The following is a 17,607-nucleotide window of genomic DNA, read 5'->3' on the forward strand; positions in this document are numbered from 1 at the left end:
TCACAACTAATAACAAATCTGCATATAGAGCATAAACATAATATGAACACAGACCATAACATTTCTATCTGACAGCAAATTCAGTGGTATCTATTTAAGCATTAATCTCTAATATCTGCTCAGGATGCATTTGGGAATAGGACATTCTGTATTGTAACACAAGTACCAAAACTGTTTTAATTCAGTCTGCAATATCTGAATTAATAGAAAGGGCAAATTAACATGGATTAAAAGCTTCACTGAAACACAGAATTATTGAGACACTTACCAGAGTAAAATTACAAAGTTTTAAACAGCGAGGATCTTAAGTAGCTCAGTGCCTAGAAGTACATCTGCTGCCTCAGTTCTGTAAATTGGATAGTACGGACATTAATAGAAACTGTGTCTGAATTAAAGCTCGCGAGACTTGGCAGCAGCAACTTGATCTACAAGCAGCCGATCTTTACCATCTGACATCTGCTTTATGCATAAAACTTTGTAAAATGTCTGTTTTTAAAGTCACTTCAAAAACAAAGATTGTCATGCATGTTTTGGTAAAGCATGACATGTAAAAACCTGCTATGAGATTTTATATATATATATATATATATATATATATATATATTAGAGAGAGAGATTTTAACATTAATAATAAGCAATAATGCATGCATTTTCATATATATACTATAAGTGTTTACTCTGTTGTGAAATTATCATATTAAAAATGCTACTAATGATACTAATAACATTTGTACTTCTAAAGGAAGATCTACTAAGCAGTAGAGACTGTTCTCTTAGTAAATAAGCTGAAGCTGTGTTCAGTTTGAATAATTATCATATACAACAGAAATGAAAACAAACAACTAAAAATAATAGGATTTTTGTTTGCACATTATTGGATGATCAATATTAATATCATGAGTAAGGTAAAGTTGTGTTAAGTAAACATTCTTTTATCTTAGGGAACATTCATTTGACAGTCTCCACTCCTTTGGTAAATCAACTCCATTGTCAGACATTTTAAAACTGAGCATCCTTACTGACAGTCTGCTGTAAAAACTAATGAGTTATTTTCCAGAGGAGCATCATCTGCTTTATGTTTAGACACTTTCTGAGAAATCTAATGACTGCAACATCAGGTACAAGGGGACCTGTACCTAAGTACTCAGGGTAAACAACAGCAGACCAAAAACATTACAGTTTGAGACTGACTTACTAAAGTAGTGGAGGCTGTTCACTTAGCAAAGTAAGTGCTCAATTTGAAAGGTGAACGTGAGGAAGTACCATGAACCTGTGATCACTTTGAATATCCAATAATTTAGGAAGTATTGAAAAATAATTTTGCACATGGTTAAATATTTAAAGCTTCACCTTATGTACAACCCCTTTTTGTTTGTCCACCTCTAGGTATTTGTAGATATTTGGGTAAATTCAGCAGGGTAGAAAGGAAGAAGGCAATTTTAGTAGAATAGTTATTTGTGAGCCACCAGGAGTTAACTTACTCTATTATTAGTGTTAATTGTGTGCTTAAGTGAATATTAATTAAATATTGGATCGCCAGGCACTAATTACACCCTCTCTAGGTGTATGAAATTAAACTATGAATTCTTATACTGTACCGCGCTCCAATATTATCAACCTTTTGTGATTAACCTTTTTTGGTTGTGTGAATTTCTTAATATGCCACCTATAATCCAATCATTACTTACTTCTATGGTGCTTAAATATACAATTAACATAAATTAATTTATAAATATGAATTAGAAAATTATATGTGATTATAACAAATATTAATAAAAAATTAATGAAAAATTGGAATGTCAATTCTATGTGAATAAAATAATAACAAATTAATAAAACATAAAAAAAAAAAAAAAAAAAAAAAAAGGGAAATGTCAATTATTTTCTTTGAATTTGAGATGGTGTTGTTATTCAATTTAGTTAATGTGATAAGTCTGTGTTGGCAGCTTGAACCTCTCCCTCGTCTCCTCTCTTTGTGCTTTCTTCACTGGCTGCTTTGTTTATTCCTCCATATACGGAACATGCAGAGAAGGGAAAAGAAACATAGTGTCTTATCCGGGATATAAGTGATTTATTGCTCTTTGATCTCCCACTCACATTGTGTAAATGTAAATAACGCTTTGAATACAATGTAACAAGATCCTGCTTCAGACAGCCTGGCTGATGTGTTTGCTTGCAGTAAATATACTCGCCGTTCCTCTGTGGATGCGTGATAACGTCACCGCCCCTCCCCTACGCGTTACGCTACAGGGACTCGTAGCTTCCTCTGGGGGATGTGGATTTGCATTCCATCATTCACAGAGGCTATTTATATCCTGCCGGCTCCATTTTTGCTGTGATTTGTTAACTATTCGTTACCTCTCCATGACTTTGGAGTTCAAACTATATCTCAATATTATTCATTGTATATATACAAAGTGCGCATCATCATCCTTCGGCTGTATACTTAATGCTTACATCCACACCCCTCACAATCTGGATTACAATCTTATATTTGATCATCTTTCCACAAAGTTTATTAATATCTAAAATTTAACTTAAACATATTATTTACCATACTTTATTGATTCAGACTTTTAATTCTTAAAAATATATATATATACCCTACACTCAATTTAAATTTAATATGAAATAAATTTAAATAAATAAAATTACATATATCTATATAAAAAATCAATAATAATGGAGAGTATACAATTTATTAAAAAATTTTTTTTTTTTTTTTCAAAATAAACAAAATTAAAATGTATAAAATAAAATAAAAATAAATATTATATAGAAATAATGCAAAAAAAAAAAAAAAAAAAAAAAAAAAAAAAAAATTATAATAAAAAATAAAAAATAATAATTAATAAAAATTACAATAAAAAAATTGAATTAAAAAAAAAAAAAAAAAAAAAAAAAAAAAAAAAAAAATTATAATAAAATATAATAAATAATAATTAATAAAAATTACAATAATAAAAAAAAAAAAAAAAAAAAAAAAAAAAAAAAAATTACAATAAAAAAAAAAAAAAAAAAAAAAAAAAAAAAAAAAATTTAAAATGTTTATCTAAAATTCTTTAAGTTTAATATTATGCGGACTAAACTTTCATACTACTTTGAAATGCTTGTGTATGCTATTGTATGCTTAATCATTAATCCTTCTATTTTCCCCTTTATTATGTTCTATATTTAATAATCGCTCAAGAAACAGGCTAAATCAAATTCCTTGTTTAATCCCAAAGGATGCAAGGAATTCATTAGATATATCCACTGGGATTCTTTCTTACTTATTTCTCTAATGAGATTGTCTCCTCTCCAGTGTGCCTTATGCTTCTCTATTCCCCAAAATTCTAGGCCTTCTGTTTTTTGTTCATGGTATAGTTTGAAATGTAATGATACATTATGGTATTTATAACCTTTTGCAATGTTCCGAACATGCTCCTTTATTCTCTCTTTTAGCCTGCGTTTTGTTCTTCCTATATAAATTTTATTGCACGGACATTTCAATGCATATACTACCCCCTTGGTGTCACATGATATGAATTGTTTTATCTTAAATGTTTTACCACTTATCAAATTATTGAAATGCATTCTTTTTCTGGGGTTATTTTTTGTTCTGATACAACTATAACATCTTCCACACTTATAAAATCCAATTTCCTGAAAAAAAGTAAGTGTATTTTGTTTAGGTGGATTTAATACGTTCTTCACTATCTTGTCTCTGATATTGGGGGCTTTTTTATAAATAAATCTTGGATTTTCAGGGATACTATCTTTTAAATCTTTATCTAGCTTTAATATGTCCCAATGTTTATTTATTATTCTTTGCACATCTTTATATTGCTTATTGTACGGCATTATAATAGTCATAACATTGTCCATACTATTGTTATTCTGACTTTTTGTTAGTAATTTGTTTCTATCTAGTACTCCTACCCTTTCTCTTTCTTCTACTATATATTCTTTTTTGTACCCTTTATTAATAAATCTCTTTATAAGGATGTCACTCTGTTCCTGGTAATCAATATCATGTGTACAATTTCGTCTCAGTCTCATAAACTGCCCTCTGGGTATGTTCTTTATCCATGCTTTATGATGGCAACTATGGGTGGGTATATATGAATTTCTGTCTGTATTTTTAAAGTAATTTTTTGTAGAGATTTTTAATCCCTCTTTCACTAGCCATATATCCAAAAAATTAATGGTTTTATCGCTGCTATTCCAGCTAAGTGATATATTATGATTATTATTATTTAATTCCTTATAGAATTGCGCTAGTGACGTTTCATTACCTTTCCATACTAGAATTATGTCATCTATATATCTATAGTATGCTATGAGTTCTTGTTTGTGATTATTGAATATTGTATCCTCCTCCCATTGTGCCATATATAAATTTGCTATGCTGGGGGCAAAACGTGCCCCCATCGCTACTCCCTTGGTTTGCAGGTAATACTTATTGTTATACCAGAAGAAGTTATGTTTGAGACAGAATATTAGGCACTTAATAAGGTATTTTTTCTGCTTTTTATTCAAATCAGAATACTTTTCTAATGCCCACTTTGCTGCTTCAATAGCCCCATCATGGTCTATATTTGTGTACAATGAGGTGACATCCGCTGTACTTAATATGCTATCATCAGTGAGTGTTAGATTTTGCATTAATTGAATTATATGCCTGGTATCTTTCAGGTATGCCTTCGTTTGTACCACTAATGGTTGTAAATATTGATCTATATATTCTCCCATCCTTGCCGTTAAAGAATCTATCCCATTTATTATAGGTCTAATTGGGGGATTCACGGGATTTTTATGGATCTTAGGTACTGAGTATATTACGGGTAGTTTGCATACTGTTGGTACTAAATACTTAGTTTCTTTTTCATTCAATATGTGCTTTTTATTACCATAATTTACTATCTTTATTAGCTCTTTTTTATACTCTTTATTTGGATTATTCTTAAGTTCTTGATATGTGCTCTCATCTTTTAACATATCCTCCATAGATTGTTCATAAAATGTTTTGGACAGTATGACTATACCTCCCCCCTTATCTGCCGGCCTAATAACTATGTTTTTTCTCTCCTTAAGGCTTTTAATTCCTCTCTCAAGGTTATAGTTGTATTTGTGCTTCTGTATGTTCAATTGCTCTAAATCTTTTGTTACTAGTTTTTTGAATGTTGTTATATATGTGTTATCGCTAGATTTGGGATTGAAAACTGATTTGTTTTTAAGATCGCTATGTTGATACTTTGATATTTTGGCCTCTTGATTATATTCTATCGGATTTTGAGCATAATATTTTTTAATGTTTAATTTTCTTATAAATTTCTGTAAGCTTATGTACATTTCAAATTTGTTCAATCCTTTATTAGGAGCATACTTCAAGCCCTGATCTAATGCGTATATTTCTTCTTGTTTTAAGGGTGTTCCACTTAGATTAAAGATGCCTTCCCCTTTTAATCTCTCCTTCTCTTTTTGTTTGTGTTTTCTTCCTCCTCTATTTCCCCTCTTTCTACAGTGTTTTGATTTGCTTCTGCTAGATTTTGATTCCACTCTAAAAAAGGGTTAGGTAAAGGCGTGTATGATTCCTCTGATTCTAATGGGGAATACCTATTTTGTGTAGGAACTTTGAATAATTGTGGTGTATTTCTTATCTGGTTATTATTTACATATTCTGATGTATATGTGTTTGTGTTGTCATTTCTGTATTCACTTATGTAATTTTATTTATTTAAATTTATTTCATATTAAATTTAAATTGAGTGTAGGGTATATATATATATTTTTAAGAATTAAAAGTCTGAATCAATAAAGTATGGTAAATAATATGTTTAAGTTAAATTTTAGATATTAATAAACTTTGTGGAAAGATGATCAAATATAAGATTGTAATCCAGATTGTGAGGGGTGTGGATGTAAGCATTAAGTATACAGCCGAAGGATGATGATGCGCACTTTGTATATATACAATGAATAATATTGAGATATAGTCTGAACTCCAAAGTCATGGAGAGGTAACGAATAGTTAACAAATCACAGCAAAAATGGAGCCGGCAGGATATAAATAGCCTCTGTGAATGATGGAATGCAAATCCACATCCCCCAGAGGAAGCTACGAGTCCCTGTAGCGTAACGCGTAGGGGAGGGGCGGTGACGTTATCACGCATCCACAGAGGAACGGCGAGTATATTTACTGCAAGCAAACACATCAGCCAGGCTGTCTGAAGCAGGATCTTGTTACATTGTATTCAAAGCGTTATTTACATTTACACAATGTGAGTGGGAGATCAAAGAGCAATAAATCACTTATATCCCGGATAAGACACTATGTTTCTTTTCCCTTCTCTGCATGTTCCGTATATGGAGGAATAAACAAAGCAGCCAGTGAAGAAAGCACAAAGAGAGGAGACGAGGGAGAGGTTCAAGCTGCCAACACAGACTTATCACATTAACTAAATTGAATAACAACACCATCTCAAATTCAAAGAAAATAATTGACATTTCCCTTTTTTTTTTTTTTTTTTTTTTATGTTTTATTAATTTGTTATTATTTTATTCACATAGAATTGACATTCCAATTTTTCATTAATTTTTTATTAATATTTGTTATAATCACATATAATTTTCTAATTCATATTTATAAATTAATTTATGTTAATTGTATATTTAAGCACCATAGAAGTAAGTAATGATTGGATTATAGGTGGCATATTAAGAAATTCACACAACCAAAAAAGGTTAATCACAAAAGGTTGATAATATTGGAGCGCGGTACAGTATAAGAATTCATAGAAAGGAAGAAGGGCTGCTAAAAAGACATAAGTTGCCATATCTCAGGAACCACACTTCTCCCATAAAATCAAAAGATATATGACATTAAAAAACTGCAGAGATAATACTAATACTGCACACTAAAAGAAATGTGTCAAACTTTTAGCTCCTGTCCATTCACAAAGTTATTAAAGTTGAAGTTTGGGGCAACATATATACTCACTTCCTGTCCCCTGCTGGCTCTAAGACAGAGAACTGTGCAATGACCTGACAGCTGATTGCTCAGTTCTCCATTTTCCCTTAGCAGAGAGCGTTGACGGTTAGTCACCACTCTTCACTCACTGAGCTAGAGAGGGGGTAGGTGAAGCTGGCTTCTAATCTCAGCAGGGTAGTGAGAGTCAGAGCCAGGTGCCATTTAGGCAGCTGGGTAAATCCCAACAACATGGTCGGGATCCTTCCAGAGGCTGGAGCTGCTCTGTGATGTCAGCCGACAGCAGGCTTTAGTCTGCAGTTGGCTGAATCTGGGTCACAGAAAAACAAAAGTAAGTGCACTCCTGTGACTCAAAAGAGAAATATGGCCAAAAAAACTTTGCCCATCCTTTTTTTTCATTTAAAGTTTCATTTTCACAAAGCAGCAAAACAATACAAGTTCATGTGTGAAATATGGATGTCATCATCCAAACTGTTACAAAGACACAGTCAAGTTAGGAGGCAATCAAAGTGCAGAACATGCAAGTTCTCTAGAAACATCAAAACTCTGGAATTAAGTGTGACATGAACTAACCCATGAACCAGTGTACAAGTTGCCTGTTTCTAATGGAAGAGGAAAGGGGGAAAATATGCCATCACTAAAGCAAGATGGCAAGGAAGCCAGAAAGAGGAAAAGAAAAGGTGCAACAGCATAAAATTGTCAGCTATAAAAAAGGCACACAAAGAGGGGGAGAAAGAAAGAAAAAATAACAAAAAGGAGGGGGGAATAAGGCTGGGAGAGGGGATCACGTGAATGTTACAACCGCTCATCTGGGGGAGTCAGGTTTAAATTGTAGGTTTGTGAGTTCTGGGAAACATGGCAACAAAACCAATTTTTTTTTAACGGTTTTTCTCTTCTTTTAATGCTGTCATTAATTGTTTCATCATGTTAAATTCCTTCACCACAGCTATCCATTGACCAATCATTGGGGGTTCTGGACTTTTCCACTTTTGCAGTATACTGTATATATTTTAGCAGAATTTAGAAGATGGATCAAGTGGGACTCTCTAGGTTTTTTGACAGTAAGATGTCTATCAGTTTAACCGCTTGACCTCCACCCTGTATCAGATTTACTGCTACTGAGCGGACGTTCTGTGCAAAATTATGTCTATAAACGTGATTTTGCACTTCCGCCATAGGGGGCGCAAGCACACGGCCGGAGCGGTGCTGTGATTGAACACAGCAGAAGCCTATCAACAGGTGCTGGCCAATGGATATGAGTGGGCACCCATTGATCACAGAGGAGACTGACAGAACACGGCTCTGCTTACTATATGTAAACAAGGCAAAGCTGTGTTTTGTCAGTTTCTAGGTAAAGAAAATCTAGCAGATTGCACAGTAAAAACAACATATAATAAACACAAAAAAAAACAAATTAAAACAGCGCAAATAATACCTAAACGAACTAAATATTCCAAACTGGATACAAAAATGTGCAAAGAAATGTGTATGTAAGTGTGACACACTCAAATCAGAAAAATAAATAACTAAATATAAATGAGCCCAAAACAACTCAATTCATTGAAAAAAATAAAATATATAAATAAAATAAAAATTTAGTCCAAAATCCTTTTTCCCAGCCTTCAAAGTGCTTAGACAAAAGAAATGATCTTCTGCAAATGTGTGCTTCCACCTTCCACCAGTGCAAACCAACATAAACCACACTCACCAAATAGTGGTGAATAGTAGGCCTTTTAGGATTTTCAGGAATCCTACACCTCCTCTATAGCCTCCAGACCTCCATTCCACCATACAGGGCTAGCGTAGTCCTTCCAATCCCTCCTAGATCAGGACCTCCAAACCAGCTCCACCGTTGTGTCAAAGAAAAAATATCATATAGTGTAATATTGCCAATGACCATCAAAACATATAGATATATACCAGGCCACTCACATTTTCCAAATTTAACAAAAGCATGTTTTATTATCCTCCATCGATCAATAAAGACCATCACCATCCAGAAATAGCTCTCAGGAACCTCACAGCTCGGCTAGCAGAGGATGACAATGTATACTACAGACAGATCCCAATATGGCCGCTTGGAATGCACCGCTCGGCGTGCATTCCATTCACCGGAAGTTGCGCAGGACGTTCAGGTAACAGACCGAAAGTGCGTCGATGCATTTCACCCCTCCCACTGGGCGTTCTCAAGACCATATTAGGATCTGTCTGTAGTATACATTGTATATTTTATTATAATATTTTATTTTTTTCAATGAATTGAGTTATTTTGGGCACATATATATTTAGTTATTTATTTTTCTGATTTGAGTGTGTCACACTTACATACACATTTCTTTGCACATTTATGTATCCAGTTTGGAATATTTAATTGGTTTAGGTATTATTTGCGCTGTTTTAATTTGTTTTTTTCTTGCTTTGGTGTTTACACTAGTGCACAGCAGCATTGTATACCTGTGGCTGTAGACATTCTGTGGCGAAGTTTATTTTTGTAATATACACAAAAACACTGGCTAGGCACACATTTAACCCTTTGATCACCCTACATGTTTAACCCCTTCCTAGCCAGAGTCATTAAGACAGTGACAGTGTGTATTTTTGGCACTGATCACTGTATTAGTGTCACTGGTTCCCAAAAAGTGTCAGTGTCAGATTGTCCTCTGCAATATCGCAGTCCCACTGTAACTCAGTGATTGCCACCTTTACTAGTATTACAAAAAATTCCAGTATATATACCATAGTTTGTAGACACTATAACTTTTGCACAAATCAATCAATATACACTTTTTGGGATTTTTTTCTACCAAAAACATGTAGCAGAATAAATATTTTCTTTATTTTTGGTCTTCTTTTGTTTATAGCACAAAAAATAAAAAACCCAGGTTTGATCAAATATTACCAAAAGAAAGCTCTATTTGTGGGAAAAAAAATGATACAAATACAATTTATGTACAGGGTTGCATGACTGTGCAATTGTCAGTTAAAGTGATGCGGCGCTATATCATAAAAAATGACCTGATCATGAAGGGGGGTAAATATTCCGGAGGTCAAGTGGTTAAGGATTAAGTTTAGAATTGAATTCCAGGAATGACGGGACACATCCAGAATATGTGTATCCATGAACTGTCAAAAAGTTAGCAGCACCAGCAGTTAGGTGACACCAAAGGGTAGATTTGTTTAAAAAAGTGTGGGTACTCTGTATCAATGCAACATTACCTTTCACCCTACCTCCTAGAATCTACTCCCAATAGAGAAGTGGTGTGCAAAGTATAGGATACATTCCCTCTGGACATCTGTAAAGATCAGCCTAGGTCCCTTTCCCACCTCCCTAAGTAGGGAGTGAAAAAGCTCACCTGGGGTCCATTCTAAATGAGTATATTAAGAACAATAGGTGGCAGAGATGGGATGGATCAAGGTAGTGATGCTCGAAGGGAGACAGGAGTGCCTGGAGGTAAGTACATATTGCGATGATGATAAAAAATGTTTAATCTGCATAGCTTACTAACTGCCTGGGGGGGGGGGGGGTGCAACAGCATGTCCTTAGTTTCCTCAGTGGTACACCAAAGGTCATTATGGATAAAGTCCCAGATACTGTACTGATTGGTGGAGATAAACTCCTTAAACCTTCTTACAGATTAGGGGGAACTCCTGAGCTCTTATAACAGGTGACATAAGGAAAGGTGTGAGAGGTGTCATGGCGATACAACCCATTGTGGCCAAGACAGACAAATTGCAGCCTATCAGTGAATGGGATTTAAGGGACGCAGGTATAGTAGATGTCCGCCATGGCATCATTTGTATTGGAAATGGTGACATGGCCTTTCCACCCCAACCCACTCTCTCCGAGGTTGTTTGGTGGACCACATAGTAATATTTGAATGGGTCTGGGAACCCCATACCACCTCATGGATAATCTTTCGGGTTTGTTGCCCCAAAGGAAGTTCAGAAACTCCACACTGACCTTACCGAGAAAGTGGCATTGGATGGCTATTGGCAGTGTTTGAAAGAGCTATATTAATATTGTCAGGACGGTCATCTTTAGGATACTGTTCCCGCAGAGAAATGAGAAATGTTGCTGGTTTTTGAGATCAAGTCTAGGTGATGCAAGCCAAGGAAGGAAGTTTTCCTTAAAGAACGCGGACAGTGACAGCATTAGGAAAAAGCCAAGGTTTTTTCTTTTTTTAGCGAGCCCTCAAGATAGGAAAATTCTGTTGTATGTTGCATAGAGGCACAGGGGGGGTAAGTTTACATTCAAAGCTTCGGATTTATGTATGTTCATTTTGTAATTGGATAGGTAGCTGTACATTCAATGGGCTTTAAGTTAGTTGCGTATAGAAGTCTCTGGACTAATTACAATGGACAGTAAATCATCAGCATAGGCTGCTACTTTGCAATGTGCATTTTTCAAACAGATGCCTTTTATATTTGGCTCATCCCTAATGTGGGCCAATAAATGCTGCAGAACCAACACAAAAATCAAGGGTGATAAGGGACACCCCTGCCGTGTTATATTGCTCAGAGTAAAAGGGAGGAGATCACTTCATTGGCCTGGACCACTGCTGTGGGATGTGAATAATGTGCCTCAATCCACGTGCACATGGGTCCCAATCCCCGGTATCTTAAGGTGCATTTCATAAAAAGCCAGTTGACGCAGTAGAAAGCTTTTTCTGTGTCTGCTGAAATCAGTAACATTGTCCCTCCACTGAGCCAAGCAAATGAGTTTCAAGGCTCTACTAGTATAATCTCTGGCTTCCCTGTTTGGGATGAACCCCACTTGGTCAAAATGAACCAGTTTGGGGACAAAGGAAATCAAGTGATTAGCCAAAATGTTTGTGATGTTGAGGTCTATATTTAATAGGAATATAAAACAATAGTTTGCAAAAGCAGTTGACTGTCTCTTGAGATTTGAAAGGTTTCTGACTCACCAGATATGACGAGGGGAGCACAGGACTTATTCAACCATGATGAGCCAGGTAGCACACATGAGTGTCCCTAGCTAAAAAAAAATACTGTTTACACCAGGTACACAGGACATAAAAGGTTACCAGTAATGCAAAATAGGCAACTTAGCTGTTCTTTGGCTCCTATGGCATCCAGGAAGTGAAGAAGCACAGTACACAGGAGTGGGGGATGCTCTGTGACTTCCTTTTTTAAGCATCTGTCAGGACTCACTTGTAGCGCCAAAGAGAGCCTTGTAAGCCCAGAGCCCTGTACTTAGTGTCAGCCTGGCCATATTTCTTTGAGGTATAATTATGTCATGATTGTTCACTTAGCTCTTGATGGTTCTGATTTGTGATTAGAATATTCTCTGCTTAGTTCTCTTACATGCTTTTTTTTTATTTTTACAGGAGATGAGTTCTGAACAGTTTGGGGGATCCTCCAATATGCCTTTGTTATCCATCTTCTTTTTTTCATGATATAGTTCTAGTTCATAAGAAGGATTTTTTTTCCAAGTGCTTTTTGGAGCAGCACTTTACTTCTTTGTTGGAAAACACTAGTCTGAAAATAATGTTTTCAGTCTGCATTCTGCTAGCCAGGAAACTTCTTGTGCACATCAGCCTTTTGGAACTGTGCAGTAGCTTTTGAAAAGTGGGCCAAGAAACCTGGCATCTTGGTCCCAAATTTACAACTAGAAATGACTGGTGTGACCTGCTAATACTTGTAGTGCTGCTCTAAGCAAAGAAGGAGAATGTATATAATCCTGTTGGTACTCAGGAATGGGATGCTGGCTGAAAATATGGCTATCCAGTAGTGTGTAGCAAACTTAGAAAAATTGCCACTAAGCAGTTATTTTTCAAGATATACAAATGACTGTCAAGTTTGCACCTATTGCAGCATGAGGTGTGGTACAGTTCACCAAACGTAACAGCAATAATTTCCAATCATTCCCTTCTGTCACTGTGAATAATAACCCAAAACAACTAAAATTGGTGCCCAGGTGATATGTCAACCAGTTCCTTTCATGAACAAAGCAAAGTTCTTTGTGCAATTGGTTCTGATTACAGATTGATGTACACAAGTTTCCAGGTTTGATACAAGGAAACCATATGCTCTATCTTCTAATCAACTCCTGGCCACCAGACAGGCCCAGACTGGCTATAGGGCATACTGGAAATTTGTTCGGTGGGCCAAGGCCGCCATGCCCAGCCCCTGGGCTGGTACCTGTATGTGGCCTGTTGATGACTGTGCCGCACAGCGGGAGGTAAGTGTGACCACAGTCCAGACAGGGCTAACACAGACCGTGGTCACCACTCAACTCCTGCTATGTGGCCATGCCTAGGTCTCTCTCTCATTGCGAAAGGAGCTGGAAATCTACACTGACCCCTCCAAGCTGATCCAGCCCTGATCCCCCTGAAGCAGTGCACAGATGAAACACAGAAGATGGAGGGGGTGGGACCCGGACTGACACTTGGGAAGGAGCATTTAGGGACCACACCACACCCGGTCATTGGCTGCAGGAGCTACATGTTACATGTGACCAGTGGAGAGCAGGAGAGGTACAGAGAATGCCCCAGTGGCCGAGAGAGAAAGTGAGAATGTGCATGAGAGAGAGAGAGAGAGAGATCTACTACAGAGAGAAAAAGAGATACCAGATAGAGGGAGAGAAAAATAGAAGTACTGTAGATAGAGATAGAAATAGTAGAGAGAGAGAGAGAGAGAAGGACCGAGAGAGAAATAGAAGGAGAGAGAGAAAAATCGATGGAAAGAGATCTGATATATATAGAGAAGGAATCCCATATATAAATAGAGTGATCTATTAGATTTGATATACAGAGTGCTCAAGAGAGGGGGGGGTGCTATGGGAACATGCCTGTGTGTCCTCTCCCCCCCCCCTTGCCGATGATGGAATCCTATCAGCAGAGCAGGGGGCAGCAGGAGCTGGAGATCTGCACAGAGGGTGGAAGTCTTTTCATATTTACAAGTGGGTAATCACCCACTTGTTAATGTGATCCAGATCTTCAGCTTCCCCGCCCCTGCTCTGATGATAGGATGACATCGTCGCTGGGGTGGGAGACCCTGGGGAGGACACACAGACTGAATCCTGCCTCTGCCCTGCTGAAGGTAGGACCGTTCAGAGGAGGCAGAGAGTACAAGGGGGGTTGATTAGAGAGAAAAGAGAGGGGCATGACTGCAAGGGGGGGCTGTGATTGCTAGTCTATTTTAGTGCAGAAGACCCCTACTCCGTGAATTTTCCATCACCAACCACCCCTGTGAACACTTGCTCCCACCTGAATGAAGAGTAAGCACCGCTCAAGGCAGGTCTCTATCTGTATCACCTTCACTGCACACTAGCAGATACTGGCCCTGTTCGTAGCAAGCATCATAGTAGAAAAGAAAAATCTGGTCATCCGCACATCCAATAAAATCACCTTTATTTGGCCATATTCAAAATAGACACTCCACAATGTACAGTACATAAGAGGGAACATAGCACTCCAGCTAACACATTTCACGCTGCCACCAGCACTTAATCATAACTGATACTGAAATTTTCACAGGAATATATATATATATATATATATATATATATATATGTATATATACACACATACATACATATACACACACACACATACATACATGCATGCACAGATGATCTTAATGGTCTCTTGATTGTAAGCAATTGTGTGTGAAACAATGAGACACAGGAACCGACAATTATCTTAATCGGCTGTGTCTCTGAACCAAAATAAATTAAATTAAATCCTATAAAACCAATAACAAAGTAAAAAGTATTTCATATGCAACTAAATCATGTAAATGAATTACATGAACATACTGCATAGTAATATGGAATACCGTTATTCATGTATGTTCATAACTTACATGTTCATAACTTACTAGAGTATATGCCCATGCCATAATACCCTGAATGGGTGTCAGCACACCAATAAAACAAGCAAGAAAAGGAAAACACTACCAAAAACAGGAAAAAAAAAAGTTTTTTTAAATTTTTCAGCACTCTGACAATTATTCAGTCATATATATATATATATATATATATATATATATAGTTAGTATATAAAGGTTTTATTATTATTTATTTTGGCAGTTAGAGCTTTCCTTTGGCAGTATTTATTAACCACTTATGATTTCTTACTATATAATGGAAAAAAAAACAAAATGTTACAGAAACTGTTTCCCTTATGTTATAATAAAACATAGCAAATTAAAACATATGGACAGTCTTTTTGCAGAGTAAACACTCCAAGGTGATTGTATTCGTTTTACAATTTTTTTGGAAGTGAATAAACATGCAACGGGATTTAAACTTGGAGCTTTTAATGGTGCACTGGATATATTAAATTTACAGGTCATACACATTGGGGTTGGGAGATGAAGGTGTTCATGTACATGTCACATCAGGAACAGGATGGTGCAATGACATTGCCCAAATGGTTATGGCCATAGTTGGTCAATGATGCCAATATTATACCCACCCCTTCCTTTATATTGCTAATAACAGCTCAGAAAGCGGTCGTTCGGCCAGCAGTACTATTGGGATTGGTTGTGTGTGCCAGGTCAGTCAAGGTAAATATTTTCAGCAAGTTGTCAGGCAATGTGATTACTAATGAATTTACAATGCAGGACTAATTGGGTATTTTTATTTTAATCAAGGACCTTTCAAATGTTTGAGTGATTTTTTTTCTAGGTTATTTTTTTTTTTTTGAATGAGTAGGGGAACTATATCCTCCTAACTCATAAGGGTGGGTGGTATCTGGGGCCCCCGTTATATTAACCACTTGCCTACCAGGCACTTATACCCCCTTATTTACCAGGCCAATTTTCAGCTTTCAGTGCTGCCGCACTTTGATTGACAATTGCGCGGTCATGCAACATTGTACCCATATGAAATTTTGATCATTTTTTTCTCACAAATAGAGATTTCTTTTGGTGGTATTTAATCGCAACTGGGCACTTTACTTTTTGCGCTATAAATAAAAAAAAAGGGCAAAAAATTTGAAAAAAAAAAAGTTTCTTTTATAAAATTTTTCAAACAGGTATTTTTTCTCCTTCACTGATGTGCATTGATGAGGCAGCACTGATGGGCACTGATAGGTGGCACTGATGGGCACTGATAGGCAGCACTAAAGGGCACTGATAGGCAGTACTAATGAGGTGGCACGGATAGGCAGCACTGATAGACAGCACTAATGAGGTGTCACGGATAGGCGGCACTAATATGCGGCACTGATAGGTGACACTGATTATGGGTACTGATAGACGGCACTGACTGGCATCACTGATGGGCACTGACTGGCGGCACTGACTGGCACAACCCCTGGGCACTGACTGGTGGCACTGACTGGCAGCACTGCTGGGCTGCACTGGTGGGCAGCACTGGTGGGTGGGCACAGGTGGGTGGCACTGCAGAGTGGCACAGGTGGGTGCACTGCTGGGCACAGGTGGGGGCACTGCTGGGCACGGGTGGGCGGAGCTAGTGGGTGCACTGCTGGGCACAGGTGGGCGGAACTTGCGGGTGTCACTGCTGGGCACCGATCATCAGGGCACTGATCATCAGTGCCCTGATGATCGGTGCCGATCCCCGCTCTGACAACTGCCGGTTCTCGGCAGTACTTTCCTCACGATCTGACAGCGTGAGGAAAGTGCAGCCGAGAACCGGCACTTGCATTTCCCTCTGATCAGCGTGTCATTGGACACCGCTGATCACGTGGTAAAAGGCCGCTGTGATTGGCCTTTTACCACATCACGTGATCAGCTGTGTCCGTAGGACGCAAGCTGTCACAGCCTGGCACCTGCAGTAGAGATGCCGGCACCATGAAGGAGAGAAGGGGAGAAGGTATGCTGTGGGTGAGAACATCGCTGGACCCTGGGGCAGGTAAGTGTGCATTTCTTAAAAGTCAACAGCTACAGTTTTTGTAGCTGCTGACTTTTAATAAACACAAAAACGGCTGGGACTCCACTTTAATTTATTTTACCATTTTTTTCTTTGATTACATTTTTTTCATTTTTCTTTCATACTGTCATCAGAGTAGTTCAGTGTCACTGTACTACTTTGGGGGGGAGGGGGGGGGGGGTGATCAGGGATTTTGTTTTCTTTTTCAATATGATTGCTTGTTGCAGCGATGACTCATTTATGACTCACTGTTTACTATTATTATTATAAATATTATTATGTTGTGTTTGGCCTGCAGTTATCACATGGAACAGGGTGGTGTGAGTGGCCCAGGTACCAAGTAACAGTGATAGCTGTGGGCCATACACAGCATCACAATAGTAAGCATATCTATTCATGACAGTTTTACTTACATGTGATTGCTATGAAGAAATGTCATCAAGTGATTGGTCATAGCGATTACATGATACCCCTGTCGCTCACAGTATCCAGGTACTGAGCACTGTGATTCCCTGTGTTCACTGCTGTGTTCTTCATTTCAGGATAATGGTTTTACATATTTAAAACTGACCATTAAAAGCACCCTTGTCAGTGTTAAATGGTTTGATTCAACCCTCTGAATGCTACTATTGCTGGAAAGCTTGTTCTGTTAAATGAAGTTGAAAAATAACAGACGTAATGGCCCTATTAACAGGTGAAAAAGGATAAAAGACAAAAAAGGAAAAAAAATGCAGACCCACATCTAAACATTGATAAGCTCTAATATAATATATTGTTT

The 17,607-nt window shown here is 37.2% G+C and overlaps 1 protein-coding gene across 1 annotated transcript in view; it reads right to left on the reverse strand.

Annotated features, from left to right (window-relative positions):
• BCHE (butyrylcholinesterase) overlaps positions 1-368 on the reverse strand; it is a 91,142-nt gene extending 90,774 nt beyond the window's left edge. The window contains exon 1 of the mRNA XM_089675457.1: positions 269-368. The gene's annotated coding sequence lies outside the window, so the exon portion shown is untranslated. The remainder of the gene's footprint in view (positions 1-268) is intronic.
• Between the last annotated feature and the right edge of the window lie 17,239 nt (positions 369-17,607).

The sequence above is a fragment of the Staurois parvus genome, unplaced genomic scaffold (genome assembly GCF_062004578.1).
Source record: "Staurois parvus isolate SC_StPar_1 unplaced genomic scaffold, SC_StPar_1.0 ptg000155l, whole genome shotgun sequence".
NCBI lineage: Eukaryota > Metazoa > Chordata > Amphibia > Anura > Ranidae > Staurois > Staurois parvus.